Genomic DNA, 26,270 nt, shown 5'->3' with positions numbered 1-26,270 from the left:
AATAGGTGTCCCTTGCATTACAAGGCGGATTCTTAACCACTGGACCACTAGGGAAGCCCCAAGGTTACATTTTGTAAAATTTTTTCCCTTAAGTACGTTGGAGATTTTCCCTCACTTCAGATCCTGTGGAGGAGGAAATGGCAACCCACTTCAGTATTCTAGCCTGGAGAATCCCATGGACAGAGGAGCCTGGTGGGCTACAGGCCATGGGGTCACACACAGTCAGACACAACTGAAGGGACTGAACATGTGTGTATCCTTCTCTGGCAACAAATCTTCATTTAAAAAGCAATTCCAGTTTATGCCTGATCATGGGAGATGAAATGGTTATGCGGCTCTTTTAATGAACCGAGTATTACCTAATCCACTGAATGTTAGTATTCTATCTCCACTGTATGGGGATAATATGTGAAAAACTGGACCTGATGGTGAAACTGTCGGGGTTTCAAGTGTAACACTAACGTGATTTGACATGTTTTAAGAGGATCACCGTGGATCTGTGCTGAGAGCTAAGGTAGAAACAAAGAAGCCAGATACAGGGTGTCGCAGGAACCAGAAAAAGATCATGGTGATGTCTACCTGGGTTCCAGCAATGGACGTGCTGAGAAGTGCTGGAATTTAGGATGCATTCTGAAAATAGAGTCCACAGATCTATTAAGAGGTTAGCTGTGAGGGAGGTGGATAGTGCGAGAGAGAGAGCAAATTAAAAATGATTTCAAAGTTTTAGGTTGAGCGACTGGGGAGGCTGGGGTTGCTATTTCCTGCCATGTGGAATCCAGCAGGAGGAGCAGCTCTGGGAGGGAATGAGGAGCGTAGTAAACTTGAGCTGCACACTCAGTGTCTCAGTGAAGATCTCACGTAGAAAGCTGAATATCGAAGTCTGGAGTTCACATTAGGATCTGGGTTAAAGAGCCACGGTTCTCTGTCATAACACCTGTGATAGTCTGCCGGATTTGGGTGCACATTTGTACTCTTAAGTAAACCGTAAGCTCTTTAAGGTTAGCAAAAGTTTGGAGATGATTTGTTACTTAGGGAAGAGAACGTAGGACTCCACTTGGCTGACAAGACGCTGGGAAAGTCACTGATTTGCAAAGCAGGTTGTGAGCCTTGAGCATAGCTGGGCAGGCACCCTGATGCAGACCCTTGCCAAATGGAGACGGTATTGTGGGGCTGAGATGGGTGGTTTCTGTCTTCACATGTTCAGTTGCCATTTTTTCATGCAAATTCTGCAAAAGGATGTACACACTTCTGCTTGCTGAGGCGGAGGTTCCAAAATGCAAAACTGATGTCATCGCTGTCTTCTTTCCACGCCAGCCAGCTTCTTTCTCTTTCAGGGATTCCCTGTTCCTCCGCCACCTAAAGCTCCTAGGCATTTTGTCCACCAACATTTGCCCTGTGCCTCTAGGAAAGGACCCTGTGGAAGAGGCGGGCCGACACCTTGGTCTCCACTCTTCTCTTGTCTTTCAGGACAAGCGTCCTTTCAGGTCCAACATTTGGAGTGCTTTCTGTCTCTCTTAAACTTGTCGTCATGCCAGACAGACATCAAAGGAGGCTGTTGGGGATGCTTACAAGATACAGACACATAGTGTCCGTATAAGACATGGATGCATGTCTTATAAGAGTGTTGAAGGATCCGGGCCTTCCTCCTCTCTCTGAGGGGGTCTTCATGAATGAGCTACGAAGACGTAAAGAGTTCTCTGTGTGAAGCATAACCAGCTTTCTGCACATCTGGAAAGCCTCCCCAGTCTGTTTGAACAAAGCAGCTGGAGGTAGACCAGTGTACCCTGGCTCTTGCTCTCAGCATCACCGCACGTCGCAGAACCTTTCCTGAAGTGCTGAGCTGGCCGCAGCAAGGGCTGTGGCTTCATGCCATCCAGCTGATAGAGTTTTGTCCATGACTGGGGCATCCTTCTCTTCGTGCAGCTCGCCAGGCTGGTCTGGCCTGGGGATGGGACACCCGAATCATTCCAGGAGCCAGACCTCCAATGGTAATGTCCCTTTCCCTTCCCCTCCCCAGTTTCCTTGTGAACAGCGAAAAGTTGCTCAGCCATATTTGACTCATTGCAACCCCATGGACTATACAATCCATGGAGTTCTCCAGGCCAGAATACTGGAGTGGGTAGCCTGTGCCTTCTCCAGGGGATCTTCCCATCCCAGGGATCGAACCCAGGTCTCCTGCATTGCAGGCGGATTCTTTACCAGCTGAGCCACAAGGGAAGCCCTACTTTCCTTGTGGGCGTGTCCAAATTCACCGCCGAAATCCAGGTCTGAATTTTGTAATCAGCGTCACTTTCCTGCCAACAGCAGTTGCTTGTTGGCTCCTTTTACCAATTTGTTTAGGTTAGGGTCATTTCCCAGGTGTTGAGATAAAATAACGAACATAATTAGGAAATTCCTGTATTTTCATAAAAAAGCCTTTATTCAACCATGCCTTCTCCTGGGGGCTTGGATGCTGAGGTCAGAATTTTAATGGTGTCCACTGTAAGTAGAGACAATAACGTTGCAAGTGTTCATATGCTGGAATCGGAAACAACACAATACTACTTTCGCCTTCATCCTCAGCACCAGTATTTCGTGGAGCTCCAAGTGTGGTGACTCTTATTTTTATTTAAATTTGTATAGAATATAAAAATTCTAGGCATCTAAGTTTCAAATCATCTTAATCCTCTCTTTAGCTTTTGTAGCACTGCCTACTTCTCACTTTGGTCAACATAATCCTTTTTCAGAAATGATAAATAAGAAGGGAGCTCTTGTAAACTGTAGCAACATGTGAGGGGCTCATCTCATGTTTTCTGCAAGCAGCAGATGTTTATGATCTGTAGTACTGGACCAAGCACAATGACATGTTTAAGTCTCGTCTTGGTCTCTGTTTCTACCATTGGGCAAAATAATTATTCTCTACACGTCTAGTTCTCCAAAAATCCTATTTTTAATTATTTTAAATGTACTCTGAATTTTATAAAAATCCTCTCTTGGTTTCTTTCAGGACCTGTCCATTTGTCCTGGGGTGGGGGGGACCCTTGAGAATCACAAGCTTCTGATTTTTATCAGGTTTGAGAATTCACAAGAAAGGCAGATAGTAAGAAGCAGGAGCTCCCTGTACAATGGAAACTAATATGTATTTTTAAGACTCCAGTAAAATTCGGAATGTTTTTCCATTGATCCCCTTCAAATTTATTTTAACAAAGTACATACAGCTTTGTATATTCATTATAACCTATGCATACAGAGTTAAACTGGAGTCTTGAAAAAACAGCCAGCACCTCGTCTTTCTTTCACACATACACACACACTGCTCCATGAGAGGACAAGTCTTTGGGAAATTATTAACGCCATTTTCACTCTAAGTAGGGGCTCAGAAAATAAACGTACTCACAACAAAACACAAATGTAAACTGATGGTAATAACAGCGAAATGAAACATTGTGAAACCAGCATCGTAAATTCTTCAAAGTTTAGAGAACCGTGGAAAATTGAATTCTAATGGAAACTATTAATAACTCAGATTTCTGTCTTGAATTCATAAATTATAGGGAATTCATCTACTTGCTGGTATTTCCTCCGTTCCCTGGAAGTTCACAGCTATTCTTATCCACTGAGTTATTATTTTTTTTTAAGATCCATCATTTACATTTATTTTTTATTAATTAATTTATTTATGGTGCCTGGGTCTTCATTGCTGCTTGCAGGATTTCTCTAGTTGCAGCAAGTGGGAGTTGCTCTCTAGTTGGGTGTGGGCTTCTCATTGTGGAGCACAGGTTCTAGGCGCATGGGCTTTGGTAGCTGTGGCCCATGGGCAGCATGTGGAATCTTCCCGGGCTGGGGATCGAACCTGCGTTGGCAGATGTCTCCTGCATTGGCAGGCAGATTCTTAACCACTGGACCACCAGGAAAGCCCCCTAGTTATTAATTTTTAACCTATCAGAGGGAGTCTAAGATTGTCCTGTGGAGATTATAAAATCCTATTTTACCTTCATCAGGGATTACGTTTCCCTGATTATTCCAGGTTATAAAACAATATTATTAAAGATGCTTTCTGAAATATGCTTACCTCCCACCAACACACACACACACACACACACACACACACACACACACGAAGGTTATGTACTTAAGAGCACAGATATGCACAAACCTGTGGGCACTCTCAGCGTGTACTAGTTCAGGGGCTGGCAGTGGGTGAATTCTGTTCTTCCCCAAACATATTTTGTGCTCTATGCCTCCTCCTTATACTAGAGCCTATTTGTGACTGCTTTAGTTGAAGTGTTGAAAAGAGGAAGAGCATTTTAGGAGTCTGCCCTGGAGACCATTAAGATGGATGCTTAATGAGTACAGTGGATCTTTTGCTGTGTATAGAGAACCAGCAGCATAGATTCCCAGGTTCCTAGCTCACTCAGTCTGCATCGTTAACTTTCTGGGGCTGTCCTTACTTGGCACTGTTTAAAGTCTGTTTTGCCATACTTGTACATTTATTCCTTATCTGGGCTGCCTCCTTTCAATTTACTGGTGTTTTGTATGATCCACATGGTTAATATCCTAGGTTTACTGAGGGTATTTTATCATTTAGAGTTTCCAATTATTTTAAGAGTTGTATGCCATTACAATTTCCATTCTACTGTTGAGAAAACTGAAGATTAGCGAGATAACCCGGGCCTCAATCTCAGGTCTGGTGAATAGTTTGAACTTGGGTCTGTTGGCCCCAAGATACATGCATGCTTCTAACCCCCATGCTAGACTGTCTCCAGAGTTCTGAAATCTAGGCTAGACTAAAGGTGGTATCTGCTTCCATCCTACATTTAAATTAAGAAGGAAAGAGAGAGAAGTTTACAGACTCATCAAGTTTCTCTACTAGTTCTTCTGAAAAGCCAGAGTAACTTTTCTCACAGAAAACCCTTATTGAAGAAGTTTCCTAAGCCACAACAGCTGATAAATAGCAGCCATAGAACAGAAATCTACAGTTTCGTGCCTGCTAGCAGGTCACCGGAAGCCCAGGCTCCTTAGAGAACTTTCCTCGGAGGCGTTTCCGTGTCCGTCTACCTTTAAAGATGGCCGCCTTTCCCCGCCCCTTCCTGCTGGTCTCTGGTCTTCCGCTTCCCCCAGGGCTCCCTCACTCCTGGCGTTCTCTCTCAGCCATGTCGCCATGACCCGCACTGCTTTTCGGTTCATTTTCTGTTCAGCTCACTGAACTGGACGGGTAACACCCTCATATTTTGTTCCTGGGACACCAAGCTGTTTTGAGTTCTTAGTTTCTCCTTGTTCTCTCAGCAGTTGGCACGGCAGTTCCCAGTTTTGTTTTTTTAATGGTCCCTTTTAGTTCTCTAGTCCAGTTCCTTCTTGCACAGAGCAGTCTGAAAGGTACCTGGAGTGTCTCATCTCACACTGCCTTAACAGCACCCCCCTCACCCCCGCCCCACCAACCTCACTCACCATGCCTCTCACCCCACTGGGAGCCAGGCCTGGATGTTAAAGGCTGGCCTCCATTCTAGGCCAGCTCTGCTTCTGGACTTCAGCCCTCAACCTCAGTTTGTATCAACCATTGCAATTAGAAAGATGTTTTTAAAAAATTCAAACATTATTAATAATATTTTAAGTGGAAGCTAAAAATTATTTGGTAGGGGCTTCCCTGGTGGCTCAGTGGTAAAGAACCCACCTGCCAATGCAGGAGATGCAGGTTGCATCCCTGGGTCAAGAAGACTACCTGCCCCCCAACCCCAGTGAAGGAAATGGCAACACAATCCAATATTCTTTCTGGAGAAAGCCCATGGACAGAGGAAACTGGAGGCCTACAGTCCACGGGGTCACAAAAGAGTCAGACAAGATTTAGTGACTGCTGCTGCTAAGTCGCTTCAGTTGTGTCAGACTCTGTGCGACCCCATAGATGGCAGCCCACCAGGTTCCCCCATCCCTGGGATTCTCCAGGCAAGAACACTGGAGTGGGTTGCCATTTCCTTCTCCAATGCATGAAAGTGAAAAGTGAAAGTGGAGTCGCTCTGCTGTGTCCGACTCTTCACGACCCCATGGACTGCAGCCTACCAGGCTCCTCCGTCCATGGGATTTTCCAGGAAGAGTACTGAAGTGGGGTGCCATCGCCTTCTCCGATTTAGTGACTAAACAACAACGAAAAACTATTTGGTACTATTAATAAATAGAGAACAAAATATAACAAAGTAGTACCAATAAGAAATAAAAATTACTTTAAGAATATATTTGATTTTAATTTTATTCCTTTAAAATTTATACTTTATAGTCACAGTGATGTAGATATAAATGTATATTTTTAAAATAATGAACTGTGCATATATAGATGGATTTGTTTAGTACTTTTTGTATAAATAGGAATAAATGGCCAAAAGAGATGTTAGAAGTGGGGTCTTTGAGATGAAGAAGAAATAGCAGGATGCTCTCACACAAACTTATATTAGGAACATTTAAAAATTGTTGTACAATAAGTAAAAAGGAATTTTCTTTGTCTTCTTTCCCTTGATTTTTCTCTTTAGAATGTCTTCTAATTTCAGTGGGATCTCCATTTTGCTTTTCCTCTCTAAGTGGGAAATGCCAGTCAGGCCAACTTCATCTCAACCTTGCAATACCATGAAATGAAGAGTCAGACATGACTGAACACCAACCAAGGCCGAGCAGAGACCTCTGTTCCACACTTCCTGCTGCCTTCCCAGCTTGACACCCCCAAAGGCCATCAAAGCCGTGCCGATTACATCCCACCACTCTCCCTTCTCGCCTCATCAACCACAGTTCTCCTCACCTTCCTGGACTCTGCTGCACCCTCACTGGCCCCTTGCTCTTCACTTGTGGCAGGCAGCTCCTCCCTCGGGCTTTCGTCGCTTCAGGATTTTCACATAGTTAATGCGTTGACCTAGTTGGGTCTTTTCTCAGTTATCACGTTCTTAGTGAGGCCTTCATCAACCAACCAGATTTGCTCCCATCCTTTTCTCTTGCTTTATTTATCTCCTAGACACTTATCACCATCCAATATACTATCTTATTTATCTGTTTTATGTCTATCCTCCTCTAGGGCAAAGTAAATTCCATTAGGGCAGAACTTTTAATTTATCTCAAATGCCTAGACATTGGCACATACTGAGTCTTAATAAATGTTTGTTGAATAAATAAATACACACACACACACACACACACACACACACATATATATAGTTCGTTGCCCTTAAAGTTAGTTCAATGACATTTTAATTATCATTTAACAGTGCGTGCGCCCTAAGTAGCTTCAGTCATGTCAGACTCTTTGTGACCCCATGGACTATAGCCCGCCAGGCTTCTCTGTCCATGGGATTCCCCAGGCAAGAATACTGGAGTGTGTTGCCATGCCTTCCTCCAGGGGATTATTTAACTATAATACAATATAACAATTATAGTTTTATAATATATGGAAAGGGAGGTTTGGTTCACTCAAGGACTAGGACTCCTTGGAAGGGATCAATACTGTTGTTTTGATGCATCATATTTGAGATGAGAACAAAGGATTTCACCAGAAATAATTTGGGCTTTCAGCAAATACAGTATTTAACATGGGAGACCTACGTATTTTTAAAATTCCAAGAAATATATTTAGAAGAATTCTCTTTCAATATATTTGTTTCTTAGAATATTTATTTTAAAAAATGCTCAGATCCTTTCTAAGCATTTTCTACTCAGAGTCCTTACAGAAGGTAAGTTCATGGATGCAGAATTGGAATTCAAAGGAATGATTTTATTGATTTTCTATTGCCCAAGTAAAGGAACTAGAAGGAAAATACCCGAAGCATCATCAGGACACCAGATTTTTGGAAAAATTAAATTGTAGAGATGCCATGGGATAATCTAGGAAGCAATGTGACCCCACTGAGGGAAAAACACATGTTAGGGAAAGCAGTAGAGAAGAGATGCAGTGTTAGGGTAACATCGACTTCAGAAAGCCGTGAGTATTGGGAACAATTTCATTCCTATGGAATAATCTTGGGGTCGCAAAGAGTCGGACACGACTGAGTGACTTTCCTTTCCTTTCCTTTGTATCAGTATGGAATAATCTACCTTTTGGAAGGGGAGAGGACTGAGGGGATGATCAAAAAGCAGGGTTTTATCATAAGTAAAGACCATCTGCAGAAATACAATCAGAGTTATTACCAATCTTCTCAGAAAATGTTCATTTTTAAGGGAGCTGACAGCACTGATATTCTCTTCTCTTAGGAATCAAGCTAATTCTGGCCTCAAGGTAACGGAGGAAATCAGAACCCATGGGGCCGATGGTGCTTCTAAGTTATTTCCTCTGCCCTGTTCTTACCACTGTTTTATCAGCAAGGAAGGCCTTCAGGACAGAGGTTGTGCCCCAGTTATCATCTCACAGGACATTCCTGAGGTCACACATTTCCAGGACACAACTGAGATACTGCAAACAGGAGCCAAGCAGTTGCTTTCCTTCTGCCCTGAAGAGGTTCCTGCCAAGCACCTCATCTTTCAGCAGCTCTTACAGAACAAGTATGTCAAGTTCTCAATGCCCTGCTAACAGGCTTCACTTATTTCTGACTGTTCCCAGGTAGAGACACTAGTTACAGGATACACAGTCTCTTTTGATCGTCTTGCTGGGTTGGCCGAAATTAATCTTTTATGATGTCATACATGTATTAAATTTCAAAAATGGGATCTTGTCTCTATGATTCTGATGCAAGATACTTCTACATTCTTTGTTAATCATGAAATACAACTTCTTTCAATGGTCATCAATCAATAATCTTTGTTAGGTTTTTAACTTTGTTATATGGAAAGAGCTCTCTTATTCATTTGAAGACCCTTGAAATTAAGGGCTATATCTAATGGATCTTTCTTTCCTTACAACATGCCGCTTGCCCGTATTAGATGCTCAGTAAAAGCTTCTTAGATAGGTGAATAGCTCAGCTGATAAATGAAAGGTTGATTTAAAAATTCAGACCTAGTCTCTGTCCCTAAGAACCTTAATATGTAGGTGAGGAAACAATATACAATTTAGTTGAAACATTAACATGGGACAATAAATGCCCAGCAGGTGGGACATAGATGATAAGTTCTCATGAACTTCTGAATAGATTTCCTGGTGGAAGTTGGATTTAATCTATGTATTGAGAAATGAGTGGGATTTCAGTAACTGGAGAAGATGGAATCCCGGGGACAGGGGAGCCTGGTGGGCTGCCGTCTGTGGGGTCGCACAGAGTCAGACACGACTGAAGTGACTAGCAGCAGCAGCAGCAGCAGCAGCAGCTGGGTAGAGATAGGAGTAAAGACCCAGGTATGGAGATATATTGGATGTGTTCCGGGTATAGCAATTAGTTTGTGTGGTACATACACAGTGAGATTAGTTTAGCAGAGGAAGCAGGCCTAGAATGCCAAAGGAAGAGGTTTCAGTTTTATCCTGTAGACAACATTGAACTCTACATAATAGAACTAACCCAGTTACCAGATACTTCCAGAAGCACGGAGTGATGTGAGAGACACAAGTTAAGGACAGACATAGAAAGAAGTGCCGTAAGAGTGACGAATGCTCCAATGAACGTGAGAATTAGGGCATAGTGATTGATTCTATGTTGGCTTAGCACGCGAGACAGCTGGCCCTGGCCCTGTCTTCAAGCTGGTGCCCAGAGACAGCCAAAACACAATGAGACAATGGCTTCAGGAGGAAGGGCCCCAGACACTCAGCCTCGGGAGCCATCTTCAGGCAATTCATCTCACTTCTAATTGTCCAGTGTTTTCCTATGAGACCAGAAATCCTGCCCGACACACTGGCCCCTGGACAGCCTCCGGCAGCACTAATTACCAGTGTTTTCCAAGGTCTCCACATTTATCCTGAGTCATGTAGAAAGCCTCTAAATTATTTTCAAGGACTTTAAAACCTCACAGGAAAAAGTCATTGAATTCTTTAACACAACACGTATCTCTCCTTTGATCAAAACATATACAAAATAACTGAGATTTCTTTATATTTTAGTGGCTGAAAGCCACATGCAGGATTTTTTTCTTCATTTTTACCCCTTTTCAGGAAGTAGCAAAAACCAATAGCAAATTTAATTTTTGGCTGTGTAGAGAATTATCACATGTTAAAATATATTTTTAAAATATGGTTTATAAAGGCCCATGCTTTTTCCTAAATCTACACTGATGGTTTTTCAACCTCCAAGTCAGAAGAGACTACTTAAGTTTGGCTGGGTTTGCAGAGGAAGCACCTTGCCCTTCCTAGAAATGTAGCTTGTTTTAAAAATGAACTTCAAGAAAACAAATTGATTCCGAATTTTAAGGTGGGGGTGGGGAGCTTGGCTGCAGCTAAGAGAACTTGGTATCTTCCCTGTTGAGTTTTTCAGTTTCACAGTTTCATGGACTAAGAGGGTGTCGTGAACTTGGATAGCAGCCATTCTAGAAAAATCTAATCAGGACAGGATTTGGTGTTAATGACTTCGGTAGTTTAGAGAAATGGAAACAGAGGCTGAAGGAGGTGAGGTGGTTTTTGTATTTCTGGAGAGGTTTGATGCTTGTAAGAATGCCTAAAGTTAGGGTCCTTGTCTTCACCAGGTAGTTCCAGGGAAATAGCTCCCCTGAACATGCTAACCAGAGTCGCACACCCAGGCCATACAGGCAACCCCTGTTTGTGCTTGACCCTGTCTAAGCATCAGTTATATCGGCATTATCTACTGGCAGGTGGTCTTACCTGACTTTCTTCTTAGCTTTTCAGCATTTCCCCTGCCTGAACCTCAGCTCCCTGTCCTCCCAATAATCTGTGACTGATGACCTCGGATCCCTGCCTTTCTTTCCTGTTCTGACCTCTCAGAACTGCTGTAGGCCGTTGACTTTGACCACCTGAGTTCCCACACCTGGCTCCTGCTGGCTTTAAACCAAGAGGACACTCCTACCCAGGTGTCCCACTCGCTAGTCCTGACCTTGACTCTGAATTCCTCGCTTCACTGCCATTCTCAGACACCACACTCCAGTAAGACCTCATTATGGAGGTCTGTGGAGTCACTTCCTTGGGAAGTTTTCATAAGAAAGGCTGAATAAACTTGCTTAGATAGTGCGCGTCTAGCCTTGGCCTCAGAGTCGTCCTTGTAATTCTATGACCCTCACCAACATTGTTGCTGCAAACCACAGGGGCCATGCTGGTGAGAAAGAGTTTCTGTGGGTAACAACAATTTCTGACAATCTCCTCTCAGGTTCAATTTCAGGTCTCCCTCGCAGGAGATGTGTCATGTTTGTGCAAATGTAAGTCTTAGAAATACAAAAAGGAATGTAGAATTACAACGATGTAGACTAAAGCAAGAACCACAAAAATGAAGGACTTCTATTTCTCCTCTAACCGCTAAATGTTTCTAGTAAGCAATCTAAATTGGCAGCCCTTATCATTTATTTCACCTGTAGAGAGATTTCTGGAACTTTAAATTGTGCTCACATGCTAAGTTGCTTCAGTTGTGCCCGACTCTTTGTGACCCCATGGACTATAGCCCGCTAGGCTCCTCTCTGTCCATGGGATTCTCCCTGCAAGAATACTGGAGTGGGTTGCCATTTCCCCCTCCAGGGGACCTTCCCGACTCAGCAATTGAACCTGCGTCCCTTATGTCTCCTGCATAGCAAGTGGGTTCTTTACCACTGGCGCCACCTGGGAAGCCCTTGTTCAAGGGGTTGGAAACAAGTCAGGCTTTTCTGAATGAAGCCTCCCCTCACACATCTGTGTGCAGGTCACGGTGACGACTTCTACAGATTGACCTTGGGGCCCAGAAAGGTGTAAGGTGAGAGGATGTCTTGGAAACACAGAACAAGGTGAACCGATGACAGACGTCAAAGAGTCTGGAAGGGACAAGCCCTGGTCAGACTGCTCCATGTCAAGCCCTGTGGGACATGCAGGACCCCCAGAGGTAAGGTGAGGCAGGTAATGGGATTAGGCTGAAGGAAGCTCCCTTTTTTTCCTGGTGTGTTGGTTTGGCACACAGGCTGCAGTCTTTTCTGTTAGACATTTTCCATTGTGCACAGAGAAGGGGAGGGGGGTATTGGTCCCACAAAGAAGGACCCCGAGGCTCAGCCCAGGAGCCAACTCCAGGCAATCCATCTTACTTCCTACTGTCCGCTCTTTTCCCACGAGAGCTGACTTGCTACCCGAAACCCTGGCCCCCGGACAGCCTACGCTGGGCATTTCCTGCAGCAGCACTAATTTCCTAGTGTCTTTACAGAAATCCTGACCCAGAAATGCACCTCAATAGGTAAGAAGTTAAAAAAAAAAACCCACAAACAGGGGAACCAAACAGAGAGATAAAACATTCTTGGGTTCTGAGGAACTCAGAAGCCCGAGGTGGGAGCACAATTCACACGTTGGTCAGCCAGCTCTGCGCAGGCTGATAAGTCATTTCGAGAAAAACAAATGAATTCATATCTGATAAACCAGCACATTGATAATACCGAATTCCTTTCGCCTTTCTAAGACGCTGTCTGGCAGGGGGCTGGGCAAGCCCTTGCCCTGCCAGGGCTGAGGGAGGTGAGCCTTACTGTAGTTGCTCACAATGGACTATTTCTCGGTTTAGCCAGTCCTACCGGGATTGGACTGGGTAGCTCCCGCTTCCCCCCAAATAATTTAGACATGTCCCCATACCTGCTGTGAGTAGGGCAGCTGATAAAATCTGTTTTGAGAAGGTCCATTGTTCCAACCACAAATAAGAACAGCTGAGTGGATCCCAGGAGAGTTTTTATGATTATTTTGAAAATGTTTTTGAGGGGATAGTTCCTGGCTGTCCCACCTAAACGGTACTGCCCGCTGTACACATAAACATACATCGACACAAACATGAAAGAGATTCTCCTCAGAGTCGTTCTCAGACACCATGCAACCCAGTGACTCCAGAGAAAAGCAAGTTGAATAGAAACTGGGGCTGGATCTGAATTGCTAGCTTTCTAGATTTATAGGGTGACTTCTGAATTCTGCATTCAGACTCAGCACGGCTTATATTTGACAATTATTCTTTTTTTTTAATCTTTACACACTGTATTTTCTTGTTTTGTTGGATTTTTTTGCTTATGATAGCTCCAAGCCATTTATTCTGCCCTTCTGCACTCAACTTGTATTATTGCATCATTCCTTTGTTGTCAGATCAAATTATACTTTTGTTCTATTCTTCTCGATGTTAAATGGTAGAACAAAGATGCCTGAATAATCTGGTGGCTATAAGCATGGCTTATATTAATACAAAGTGGAAAAGCAGCCCAGAAGAGCAATTTCTGATTCTTTCTGAGCAAGTTGAGGATCTTTTTATACAAAAGATGATATTTAAGTTGGATTGTGAAGGACAAGTAGGAAATAACAGGTGGCTATTTCCAAATACAGGACTTCCCTGATGGCTCAGAGGTAAAGAATCTGCCTGCCAAGAAGGAGATAAGAGTTCAATCCCTGGGTCAGGAAGATCCCCTGGAGTAGGAAATGGCAACCCACTCCAGTATTCTTGCCTGGGAAATCCCATGGACAGAGGAGCCTGACGGGCTACATTTCATGGTGTCACAAGAGTCAGACATGACTCAGAGGCTAAGCCACCACCACCATTTCCAAAAACATATGGCACAGTATTGGCCTGTTAAATATTCATTCATTCATTCCCAGAAAAACCTGCTTAAGCACTGGGAATATAATGATTAATAAGATGGACCTGGTTGTGTTCATCGAACAAGGTGATGTAGTTGTTTAAGAACTACAGACAAGTAAAAAAATTATAATCTGACTGATGCTGAAGCTGAAACTCCAATACTTTGACCACCTGATGCAAAGATCTGACTTATTGGAAAAGACCCTGATGCTGGGAAAGATTGAGGGCAGGAGGAGAAGGGGACGACAAAGGATGAGATGGTTGGATGGCATCGCTGACTTTATGGACATGAGTTTGAGCAAGCTGCAGGAGTTGGTGATGGACAGGGAAGCCTGGCATGCTACAGTCCATGGGGTCGAAAAGAATCAGACATGACAGCGACTGAACTGACTGACTGAAGCTGGCAAAAAGAATAGGGACAGTGTACTTTAGCAACACATTCCCTTGATGGTTCCGTGGATAAAGAATCCACCTGCAATGCAGGAGAAACAGGAGATGCAGGTTCAATCCCTGTGGGAAGATTCCCGGAGGAGGAAATGGCAACACACTCCAGGATTCTTGCCTGGAAAATCCCACGGACAGAGGAGCCTGGCAGGCTACAGTCCACAGGGTCACAAAGAGTCAGACACAACTGAGCGACTCAGCACAACCACACAATGCAATTAGAAAGATGAGGAAAATTAGGCCCTTGCTTCCATGCTGCCTCCACTTTGGCCCTTCCTCAGTGAAGGGAAGAGGAAGTCTTCTGTTGCTATTGTTTCCACGGCAACAAAGCAAACTATTTCTTGAAGTCCCTTAGAAGAATTATCAGATATATTAAAAGCTTTGATCAAAAGATTCAGTATTAAATTGAAATGCATCCTCCTGTTTTCCTCCCATAAGTCCAAATTAAGAGAGCTTTCTTAAAGTATGCATTAGATTTTGGTTTCCATCAGGCATGGACTTTGGTGTGTAACTGTCCTTACTTCTCCTCATTAGATGCTCCTGGCTCTCAGACAGGTCTGGGGTCCAGAGAACATCCTCCTCGTCCACACTGGGATGTAGATGGTACCCTTTTCTCACCTGCAGCCACGGCACCTGGGTCTATGGGGCAGATGCCTCTGGGCCTCCCAGTTGCTCTTAGTTCCAAACAAGAAATGTCAACTAAGTGAACATTAAGGTCCTTTTCAACCATCTTACATTCAGAATTTCCTTTTTTTTGTTCACTCTTTAGATGAGTCTTTGAGATCAATAGTGCTTTTGTATCATTAGAGGGCAGACTTCCCTTGGAGTAGAAAGCGAAAGAGAGTCTTGAAAAATTAAAATATTTGATATGAAGCATTGGAGTCTTCTCTTGGAGGGTGAGCATCAGAGAAGGAGGGAATGGAGGGCAGAGGAGATAATGAAAGAATCAGCCACTCAGCCTTAAGCAAATGTTCACTATTAACTGAATGTTTAGTGTGTAGGGAGGTATGTCAAACTACAGGTCCCACTGGTAGATCATGAATAGGTTTATTACATCACAAATAGCAGTAAAAAATAAAATAAAACAAAATAGAAAACATGGCATATTTTGTGTAGTAAGAAGACATACCTATTCATGAAATTTTGCTTTGTATATGTATGGGTGGGAATACATACTAAATTACAATATAAAATTTATTCCTAACTGTGCATAGAGCTTGAACATTTTGAGAAATATTGACCTAAGGGGTCACACGTTACCTTAAGGGTTAAATGTTTTTAATATTATATACTGACATGAAAATCATTTTCATATTTATTTAATGGGAAATTTTTATTTAATATAAAACAAATTTAATGTCTGGCTGAAGCACAATAAGACTCTTGCAGATAAACCAGAATAATAAGTATTGCAGAACTAATTAGAATATATTGTTTCATTTATAGACTCCAATATCTTTTGCCTTGAAATTGGTAGCACTTTCCTCTCTTATAAATCCCTTTTATTTTCTATTTAAAATCTTTGTAAACTGATTATTGACTTTGAAGTCAGACCTGCATCTGGGATCCAAAGTCCACCATTCCCTACATGTAGGACTTTGGGAAAATTATTTAGCATCTTTCTGCCCAGTTGCCTTGTCTTTAAAATTAGGGCAGTTGGGCTTTGCACATAGAGTTGTTTTCACCATATCAGCTAATGTTGGAAAGTAATTAGTCCAGGCTCTAGGACGTAGTAAGCTCACAATAAATGATAGCTCTCATGGTTAAAGACAATTAAACAGTTTTCCCTTCTTCTTAATTTGGGAAGCTGAAATCCAGAATAAGCCAAGTGACAGATGACGAGTCAACCTGCCTCTCCAACTCTTGGCAGGTTGCATCTTTGTCTTTAGAGCCTACGTATTTGGTGAGAATAATAAGTTAGCACAGATAGCAAAGAATAAAAGTTGATCTCAATTCACATTCACCTCCTTCTGACTTCCACTCCAATCTGGCTAAGAGGCTGTACCATTTCTGGGCTGTTTTCCAGTTGAAAAATTGAAGAATGTGGTGCCTCTGTTTAGGGTGAGTAAGTTGGCTGCCCCCTTGGGACAACTCACTGGCCTGAACGGAATCTCTCTTCCCACCTGTGCTTCAGGTCATTATCCTGTAGCATAAAGTGTTTACAAGCAGTAGTTTTCAGAGTGTCCCATAATGGAGGAATTCCATACAGGTGACACAGCTGTTTTTTAATAAGGCTCCAAAATCTGGTTATTTCTCAGTATCACCAATTGGAGGTGATAAAATTCATGTAATGTTCATGAAACATGAAACATCTTTTATCCCCCTGAAGGTCATTGTGTGTCCTCTCTTATGGTCATCAATCTTAGGGGACCCCGACTTGGAACTTTCCCAGAGACCAAGTCCACAGTTCACAGTTTCCATAGTGAAGAGATCAATGATTTGATAAACATATGACAGAATTTTGTACTTTTTGAGTTATAAGACATTATAGAGATCAATTAGAACAAATCTTTCAGTTTACAGGTAAAGGATATTAGATTATTTGCTCAGTTTTGTCACCTGTTTAACGTGTGGCTCAGAACCTGAACTCAGACATCCTGTCTCCAGGCCGGTACCCTTCCCACTGCCTTCTAGATTCCCAACAATGGGTCTGCACCAAAGGCAGTCCTTCCATAGTTCAAGGTCATGGTACGACTATTTAGAGCCGCCTTCACAAAGCAGGCTGGCAAGTTCTTCCGCAGCCCAGCCATAGGACAAACTTTCCAAGGGAGCCCGGAAACTGGGCTTTCTGCCACTCGACATCCCATATTTCTCTCTAAAGTACAGAAAAGGACTGGTTCCTTTTCTGAAGGTATTTGAGTACAGGTTTCAAAAGTTAGTGAATATTCATGACTTTTAACTCAGTGATCCCAGGTTGTAGAAATTAATCATGAAGAAAATCTAGATAAGGGCAAAGATTTAGCTGCAACGATGGCACGACATTTTTTTTATAACAACACGATCCTGGACCTGGGGAACTGTTTAAATAAATGGCAGTATATTTATATATATATATTTTTTTCTAAAATAAATATGTTTATTTTAGAATGATTAAAATGGTGTTTTAGGAAAAAAGAAAAAAAAATGATAAACCTGGAAAATGTTCTTGATACACTGCTCAGGAAAACTATACAGAATGATTCTAAGTTTGTAATAAGAATCTACATTTATACCTATATTTGCTTAAAATGAAGACATATTAAATATTCCAATATATTAAGGGTGGGTGGCAAAACGACTGGGCCATTGATATATATATATATATATATATATATATATATATTTTTTTTTTTTTTTTTGCCCACACCACAAAGCATGCAGGATCTTACTTCTCCAACCAGGCATCAAACCCACGGCCTCTGCAGGGGAAGCACAGTCTTAACCACTGGACTGCCGGGGAAGTCCTTGGGCTGTTGATACTTTTGTCTTTGGATTTTACTGTACTTTTGAAAAATTTGAAAAGGGACATTCATTGCTTTTGTCGTGAGACAGAAGTACTATTTAAAGTCTGATTTCTTTCCTCACTGTGCTTCTGAAGTAGGCCCAGAAAGCTGAAGACATAGGGTGGCACTCTAGACCTTACAAGGGGCTGCAATGGTGAAAACAGAGAGGACCATACTCTGAAGATGTGTTACATGTAGTGTTTCCAGTCCTTTGGGTTTATTGTATACTTCCTCAAGCACAAGATTCTTTTTTTTTTTTTTTAATGTTTTCTTCTAGACTACCTGAAGGCAATAAGTCTCAAGCATTCTTAAGATGAAAGGCCAGTTAAGCAGGGAAAATCTCCATGACCTACCCTCTCTACTTTCCACCGGTTGTATCAATTTAGAGAGAAGCAAAATGAAATACATTGCGGTAAAATCATTGCTGGCGGTATGTCAGAAGTACTTACTGTATGTGAAGATCACATGAGCTTATACGCAGGACTGAAAGTTGTGGCAGTATGTCAGAAGTACTTACTGTATGTGAAGATCACATGAGCTTATACGCAGGACTGAGAGTTGTAAAGCACGTCGAGTAAACCTAAACTAACCCGGTAGTGTTATTACATTTATCTTGTTAGTAAGTTGCCAATGACTTAGAACAAATGCATAGAAGACACATCATACCTGGAGGTGATACCATTCGAGTCGAGTTCGGGGCTTACATTTGCTCTCACACACGGGTGTGGGAGAGTCATATTTGAACCAGAACACACATGTGTCTTAGTTTAGCAACTAGGAAATTATAGGGCAAAAATAAACTTCATGCAAAAATGCATCACTCCACATTACAGGGTTAATCAAATAAATTACATCAAGCTAGGATAATAATATCGCTGGACCGAGAGTAATTTATCACTGAAGAGCAAGATTGATAGCCATTAGAAACTCCAACCAACCAAAACAAAAATGATGAGGCACTGTTGTGAAAGTCACCTTCTCAGAAACTGTGGAATTTCAGAGAGCAGCATGTGCGCCCGTCACAGGGCCTGGGCAGTGCTGCCATGAGGCTCCATTTTGTGTGTGTGCGTGGGTGTGAGGTCAGAATTTTCAGAAGATCCAGTAATAGGCTATTCTTGGATTATGATTGTGCAGCTTGTATAACTTTTGACCATTAACCTAGCAGATTGGCTCTACACAAAATGGGAACCTATGGCCTTGTACTGCCGCCTGGTTGTCGCCTGCCTGTAAGAATTCAGGGAAGGACTCATTTAGGTTCGGGGCTTCCCTGGTGGCTCAACGATAATGACTCCATCTACAATCCAGAAACCACAGGAAATGTACATTCAACCCCTGGGTCGGAAAGATCTTCTGGAGGAGGAAATGGCAACCACTCCAGTATTCTTGCCTGAGAAATCTCATGGACAGAGAAGCCTGGCGGGCTACAACCCATCAGCTAGCAGTAGAGTCGGACATGACTTAGTGACCAAACAACAGCAAATAGCATTTAGAATCAGCTTTCTCTCTGAGGGCCACCCATGTCCCAGGTCAACCCTTTTGATCACTGTGGGTTTAAGGGATTCTTTTTTTAAAAAAAAAATCTAATGTAGACCGTATTTTTTAAAGTCTTCATTCAATTTGTTACAATATTACTTCTGTTTTATGTTTCGGCTTTTTGGCCAAAAAAACACGGGATGTGGAATCTTAGTTCCCTGACCAGGGATCAAACCGGTACCATCTGCATTGGAAGGCAAAGTCTTAACCACTGAACAGCAAGGTAAATCTCTAGGGAAGTCTTAATCAATATAAACTGAGGAAATGAGTAAGAATCTGGTTAACTGGTTTACCAGGGCCTCTGCCAGGACCAGAGGATGGATCAAGAGCTTTTTCTGGAATATCCAAAAATCTAGAAAGTTTTTCTCCCTTTTCTTCTTCTCCCCCCCCCCCACCCCCTTCCTCTGTTACTATCGCCCTCTTCCTGCTCAAGGAAGAGTAGTAACAGAAATAGAAGACTGGTTGTGGAGAATATTCCATGCCAATGTTTTCATTCTTTGTTCTTCCTGGTGATTTTTCATTTTCTTGGTTTCTTAACAGCCATCTCTCATCTCTGAGAAATTAATTTCCTTTTTCAGTTGCTCTGCATCTGTAGGCCAAAGAAATAAAGGGGGAGCTTTAGAGTTTTAAAAACAAAGAGAAGATGTTGGAATCTTTCTAATAGCCTTTATCTTCAGGGAATTAGTGCTTGTGAGATAATTCCTAACTAGGCCCAAGAAGAAAAACCTAGGAATCCTAACTAGTAAACAGGCACAGTGATGCCTGGGCCTTCAGAGTGTTTGAGAATTAGCTGTGATTTATGCAGTGGGGTGGAGGGTATTAATTCCAACATCTGAAAGGGCTTTGCATGACCCCCTCCCCTTAAAAATGGTTTGGCTTGTCAGATGTAATCTGGCCCTGACAATTCGGATGGCTCCCTCCAGGGACAGAGGACGGTGGAGTGGTAGCAGTGACCTGGCAGCCTCAGGACCTTGCAGGCGCTGAGACGGCAATCGGCTGAGGCTCTAGCTGTGTGGCTGGGCCAGGCCCTGAGGCTAAGTAGGACTACCAGACGGGGACGCCCCTGGTCACTCCTGCCTCTGCAGGGGCCCCGCAACTTCTGAGGCCATCTGGTCAGCATGAGCCAGGCCTTGGCCCTCTTGGACATCGGTGAGGTTTGTCTTCTGGCTCCTGCCCTCTGGGCTATCTTTTCTACACCGTTTTGAGCTTCTTGAAAAGTGAAATCACTTAGTCGTGTCCAACTCTTTGCGACCCCATGGACTGTAGCTTATAGGCTCCTCGGTCCATGGGATTTTCCAGGCAAGAATACTGGAGTGGATTGCCATTTCCTTCTCCAGGGGATCTTTCCGACCCAGGGATTGAATCCGGGTCTTCCGCATTGTAGGCAGACGCTTTTCTATCTGAGATACCAGGAAAGCCCTCTGAGCTTCTTGAGTCTTCTTAATTCTTTGTCCCCAAACTAGCTTTGGGCTTCTCAGATGGAGCTAGTGGTAAAGAACCCTCCTGCCAAAGCAGGAGACACAAGAGACATGGGTTCGATCCCGGGGTTGGGGAGATCCCCTGGAGGGTGGCATGGCTACCCACTCCAGTATCCTTGCTGAGAGAATCCCATGGGCAGAGGAGCCTTTCGGACTACAGTTCATGGGGTCGCAGCGTCGCACACGACTGAAGCGACTTAGCCCACAAGCTTGCTTTAGAAAGTGTGCCGATTGCTGCCTGACATTTGATCTAGACTGAGGTTGACCGCTACCTTTCTGAATGGAATTGTCACTCTCATGCTGCCCTCAACTGACACAGAGCAGGTAGTGTCCCCTGGCAGAGAGGGAGCAACACTTTGGGGACTGGGGGGATTTTCCAAATTCTCTGAAATCACACGGTTGGTCCTTCCTCAGATAAGACCCGCTGCAGGGGCAATGGTTGAAAGGCGTGAATTCAAGCTGGAAACCATCCATGGCTACTGCCAACTGTCTGCCGGAGGACTTCCAACAAAGAATTCGGATTTTTTTTTTTTTTATTCCCCAGGGAAGAAGTTAGGCCAATGCGGAAGTGCCTCTGCTATTTCTTATATTCTCCTGGCTATAAGAAAGTCCTTGGGCAAGTGGCCTAAAAGAGCCATGCCTCAGTTTTCCTCATCTATAAAATGGGTGTAATAAAAATGGTACCATCTTTCAGGAGAGTTCCAGGTAAAAGTATTGTACAAAGACATTTAGAAGAGTGCTTGCACATGGAAATCACTCTTGAGCCCCTACAACTGCTCCACTCCAAGGCCTGAGGAGCAAAGGATTAGGGCTAAATTTTGAATACTGTCCGTAGGTGAGGCTTCTGGTTTTCTTTGTTTATTTATAAGATGAAATGATAACAGTGAAGCACAATGAAGTAATAGCAGGCCATCTTTCGTCACTTCAGGCATTTAGGGACCCCAGGACAGGGGCTTATCTCTAGGAACCCTCCTAGGTCTTACGTGGTTGTCTTGGTTCAGAAGAGAAAAGTGTAGACCCAGTGCATTTCCTTCCTTCGTCTGCTCTTCTGACACAGTTAACGTCTGGCTGGGTTCACCGTGTACCCTACCTACTAATCTGGGTTTGTGTCCTGTGTCAACCAGTGCCCCAAGCCAAGAACCAAATTCTCTCTTAGAACACAACGTGTATGTGTGTGTGTGTGTGTGTGTGTGTGCGCGCGCGCACTCAGTTGTGTCTGACTCTTTGCAACCCCATGGACGATAGCCCACCAGGCTCCTCTGTTCATAGGATTATCTCGGCAAGAATGCTGAAGTGGATTGTTATGCCCTCCTCCAGGGGAGCTTCCCGACCCCGGGATCAAACCCATGTCTCTTGTGTCTCCTGTGACGGCAGGCAGATTCTTTACCCCGAGTCACCAGGGAAGGAAACCCCCAGCATGCAATACTAAAAACAAAAAAGGAAAGAGAAAGAGAAAAAGAATGAAAAACCTTGAGGCCATATTCAATCAGCTAATATAAAGTTAATCCACAAAATGCTATGAAGGCAACATACATTTCAGTCACAGCTCCATCGGCTAAGGGGTGCCTTAGTCCAGATCACACGTTAATATTACAACTGTGTGTTTATGAATCTGTCTTTCCTGCTAGACTCAGTTCCTGGTCATTTCTGGAGTCTTCTGTGGGGCCCCAAAGTCAACGTGGGACCATCTAGGTATATTTCATCCTCTTAGCCCGTTGCCTCCCCTTTGGTCACTGAGACTAGGCAGGGATGAGATAATGGTTTAATTCTAGAGATACATACAAAATTAGAAGAGGCAGGATCACACGGCATCCAAGAAAGAGTCCAGGTGTGGCAGTGCCTTCTGGAGCTCAGGACAGCATGGGCCTCAGGCTTCGTGGAGCTCCACTCGATGTCTGACATCGATGCTCCCATTTCCCTGTCCGTCTCTGTCTTACTCAGGCTGCTCTAACAGAATACCATAGACTGAGTGGCTTTTAAGCAACAGGATTTACTTCTCATAGTCCTAGAGGTTGGGAGGTCCAAGATCAAGGTGTTGGCAGATCCTGGTCTCAGAAGAGCCTGATTCCTGGTTGCTGACTGCCCACTCCTTGTTGCACCCTCACATAGCGGAAAGAAGGCTAGCCAGCCCTGTGGCCTCTCCTTATAAGTGTGTTAGTCCCGTTCATGGGGGCTCCATCCTCATGATCTAATTACCCCAAAGGTCCTACCTCCAAATATTAATACCATCACAATGGGATTAGGCTTTCAACATATTAATTTTGTAGTTGTTCAGTCCCTGAGTTATGTCCAACTCTTTGTGATCCTATGGACTGCAGCATGCCAGGCTTCCCTGTCCTTCACTATCTCCCGGAGTTTGCTCAAACTCATGTCCACTGAGTCGGTGATATCATCCAACCATCTCATCCTCTGTCACCTTCTCCTCCTGCCCTCAATCATTCCCAGGATCAGGGTCTTTTCCAATGAACATTCATTTTGGGAGGGACACAAACATTCGATCCATTGCAATATCTCTTTGAGACATCAACTTCCAGTGCTACCAACACCCTTCCACACCCCCTTCTTCCACTCACACTAGCCAAGTAGGACAGGGGAGGGAAAAGGACTCTCATGTCTACTCCTGACATCTTGGCAGCACCCCTGAGCATCGCCGGAGCCCTGACACTCTTTCAGTTCTCACTTGCACCTGAAGAAGATGGAAGTAAATCAACAAACCACTTACCAACAGGGTCCCAAAGGACGGTGTCCCACGTGCTTGTTAAGTAGCATTAGAAGCAGAATTTGCAACACGGCTGTTTAGATTCTCGCCTTTGGGACAAACCGTCAGTAGATGTGACAATACCTGGGATGTGGAAAGTCATGCTTCCAAGAGGAACCGGTCAATATTCCAAATTCTGTGACTCTGTCCCACTCTAGCCGTGGTTGCACTCATCTTTCTCATCCACAATATATCTCTAAGCCACTGCACACTGTCCTTGGTGAGAAAAGGACAGAAATGTACACCTCAAAGGAAAGGAAACCTCCTAAGGCATAAATCTGAGCTGCCCAAAGTTACCTGAATGGAACATGGTACTTTTGCTGTCTTATTTCATCTCAGCCCTTGTGATTCAGAGTCAGATGAGCAGAGAAGAAAGCAACAAGCCATCCACAAGGAAAGAGACCCAAGAGGAAGGAGAGAAGTTATGATCAGGATGATAAGCAGCCGATACACTACCATACATAAAATAGATAGCTGGCAGGAAGTTCCTGTGTAGCACGGGGAGCTCAGCGTGGTGCTCTGTGAATGACCTAGAGGCGTGGGGTGCAGGGCTGGGAGGGAGGCGCAGGAGAGAGGGGATACATGTACACACAGAGCTACTTCACTTTGTTGTACAGCAGAAACTAACTCAACATCGTAAAGCAAAACAAAACAAAAAAATACCATATACAATTAATGTTAAAAAAATAAATGAATAAACAGGAGGGCTAAGATACGAAATACTGTTTTACTAAGTAAAAACAAAATTACTGTATCTCCTATTAGAGCTTCTGTTTCCTTTGTCCTTAATCCTGTGTCCACGGGGATGGAGAAAGAGAGGCGTCAGCTACAGGGAGTCATCCCTGAGGCAGCACAGCCTGGCTGCCTACCTGTCTCTCCTGCAACCCCCAGTGAGAATCCAGCGTCTCAGCACTTGCCCCCTGACAGTGAAGCTGGCTCTTTCTGAGGGAAGCACGGTAGTCCACTCGGGCATGAGACCAACTTATTAATCTTTTTACTTCAGGGCCCAGCCCTTAGCGTGCATAAAGAATATTACATGAAAACAGCTGAAGAATTTCCTCTGATAAAACACAGTAAAAACAAATAATTAGTCCATTTGCCCAATTGATTTAAAAAAATCCTTAAATTGGTAGCCAGGTGTGACGTGCTTTCTATTCCTGTGACCACTGAGAGTAAGTGACTCTCTTGGTGACAGCAGAGCAGGAAAGATGGACATTCATGCAATGCCTATGTAGACGATGCTGGCGATGAGGTACCGTACCGAAGCACATTGTTATTGTGCCTGAGCCTGTCCTTCGCTTGGTAGGATAAGATTTGAAGCTGGCTGGCTGGTCAGAATGACCTGAGGACCCCCAGGGAACCACACGAGAAGCCTTGAGAGCATCTTGTTATAAATGAGCTGCGAGGGGATCCAGTCACTGACAGCATGAGGACAAAGTGGGAAGAGAGGTCTTGAAGCATTAGCAGCACACAGGTATCAAAACCAAGACTCATCCCCGTTTGAGAGGTTTTTCCTTTTTACCCTCCTCAGGCTCCACTTTTCCTCTTTCAGCTTTCCTGACAAGCTGTCATAAAAAATAGCTACGGTTGGAGCAAGATTCCTGTAAGCAAATTGTTAGCCCAAACAATAATACCAATGAAAAAAAGCCTTTCGGGCTGAATCATTGTCCTCAATGCAGCACATTTAAAATGGATCTTCCTTCAAGTGATTTAAGACGCAGAGAGGAAGTAAGGTGGGCGCAGACTAGATAGCATCTTTATCACTGACCCCGCCCACCCCGCCCAGTTTCATCCTGACCCTGGTACCTCCCCATCGCCTTCCTGCTGGGGACCCTCCCATTGTGCATTACTGTATTCTTCTTTTTATTATTTGGCAACCTCTGTTCTGCTGAGAAGGGCATGCAAAATGACTGCTTGTGGAACTGCTCTCCATTGTTACGGAGACAATAAAAGGATGTCTGATAAGCATCTAACGACAGATTTTTCTCCAGCTGAAGCAAGTTGGCAGCACAATTTTCCAGATTTGCATTCTACCTGTGGCTCCATGGAGCTCCTCAAGACTCCTTGCCAAGAGAGGACATTGTTCCTTCATTTCTGGAGGCCACGGGCACTTAGTGGGTTGTTGTAGATATTGTCTTAGAGCTGGCTAATTCTCACACGACTGACTGGCGGCTATAAATCTCTGGTTGCTCAAAAAGACTTTTGAACTATCTCAGTGTTTAAGGGAAATCTATTTGACTGAGAATCACGTGAGCAAGTACAATGTTGTCTGTGATTCAAGAAGGAGTGGATTTAAATAAAGGTGTTAGAAATTCAAATTCTTTTCTATTTTTTTTAATGATTTTTTTGATGTGGACCATTTTTTAAAAGTCTTTATTGAATTTGCTACAATATTGCTTCTGTTTTGTGCTTTAGTTTCTTGGCCACGAGGCATTTGGCATTCTTGCCCCCCGACCAGGGATCGAACCTATACGCCCTATATTAGAACGTGAAGTCTTAAACCACTGGGCCTCCAGAGAAGTCCGTTAGATTCTTTTCTAAGTGAAAGTGAAAGTCGCTCAGTTGTGTCCGACTCTTTGTGACCCCATGGATTATACAGTCCATGGAATTCTCCAGGCCAGAACACTGGAATGGGTAGCCTTTCCCTTCACCAGGGGATCTTCCCAACCCAGGGATCGAACCCAGGTCTCCCGCATTGCAGGTGGATTCTTCACCAGTTGGGCCACAAGGGAAGCCTCATTCTTTTCTAAAAGGTTGGTTAAAAATGATACTTTGCTTTATGAAATATTAGAAATGTTTCAGACTCTGGTGTCATAGCTTTTTTTCTTTCACTGGAGATTTTCAAGAGACTCAATGCCCATTTATAAGAACATTCTTGAGGTGTATGTTTATGTGGGTTGGAAACTACACTATATGGCTTTTAAATACCAACTCTAAGATCAATTTTTCTATTACTTCTTTAAATAAGAGCAACTCCTATTTATTT

Source organism: Bos taurus, chromosome 23, assembly GCF_002263795.3.
Source record: "Bos taurus isolate L1 Dominette 01449 registration number 42190680 breed Hereford chromosome 23, ARS-UCD2.0, whole genome shotgun sequence".
Classification (NCBI taxonomy): domain Eukaryota; kingdom Metazoa; phylum Chordata; class Mammalia; order Artiodactyla; family Bovidae; genus Bos; species Bos taurus.
This window is presented reverse-complemented; position numbering follows the sequence as displayed.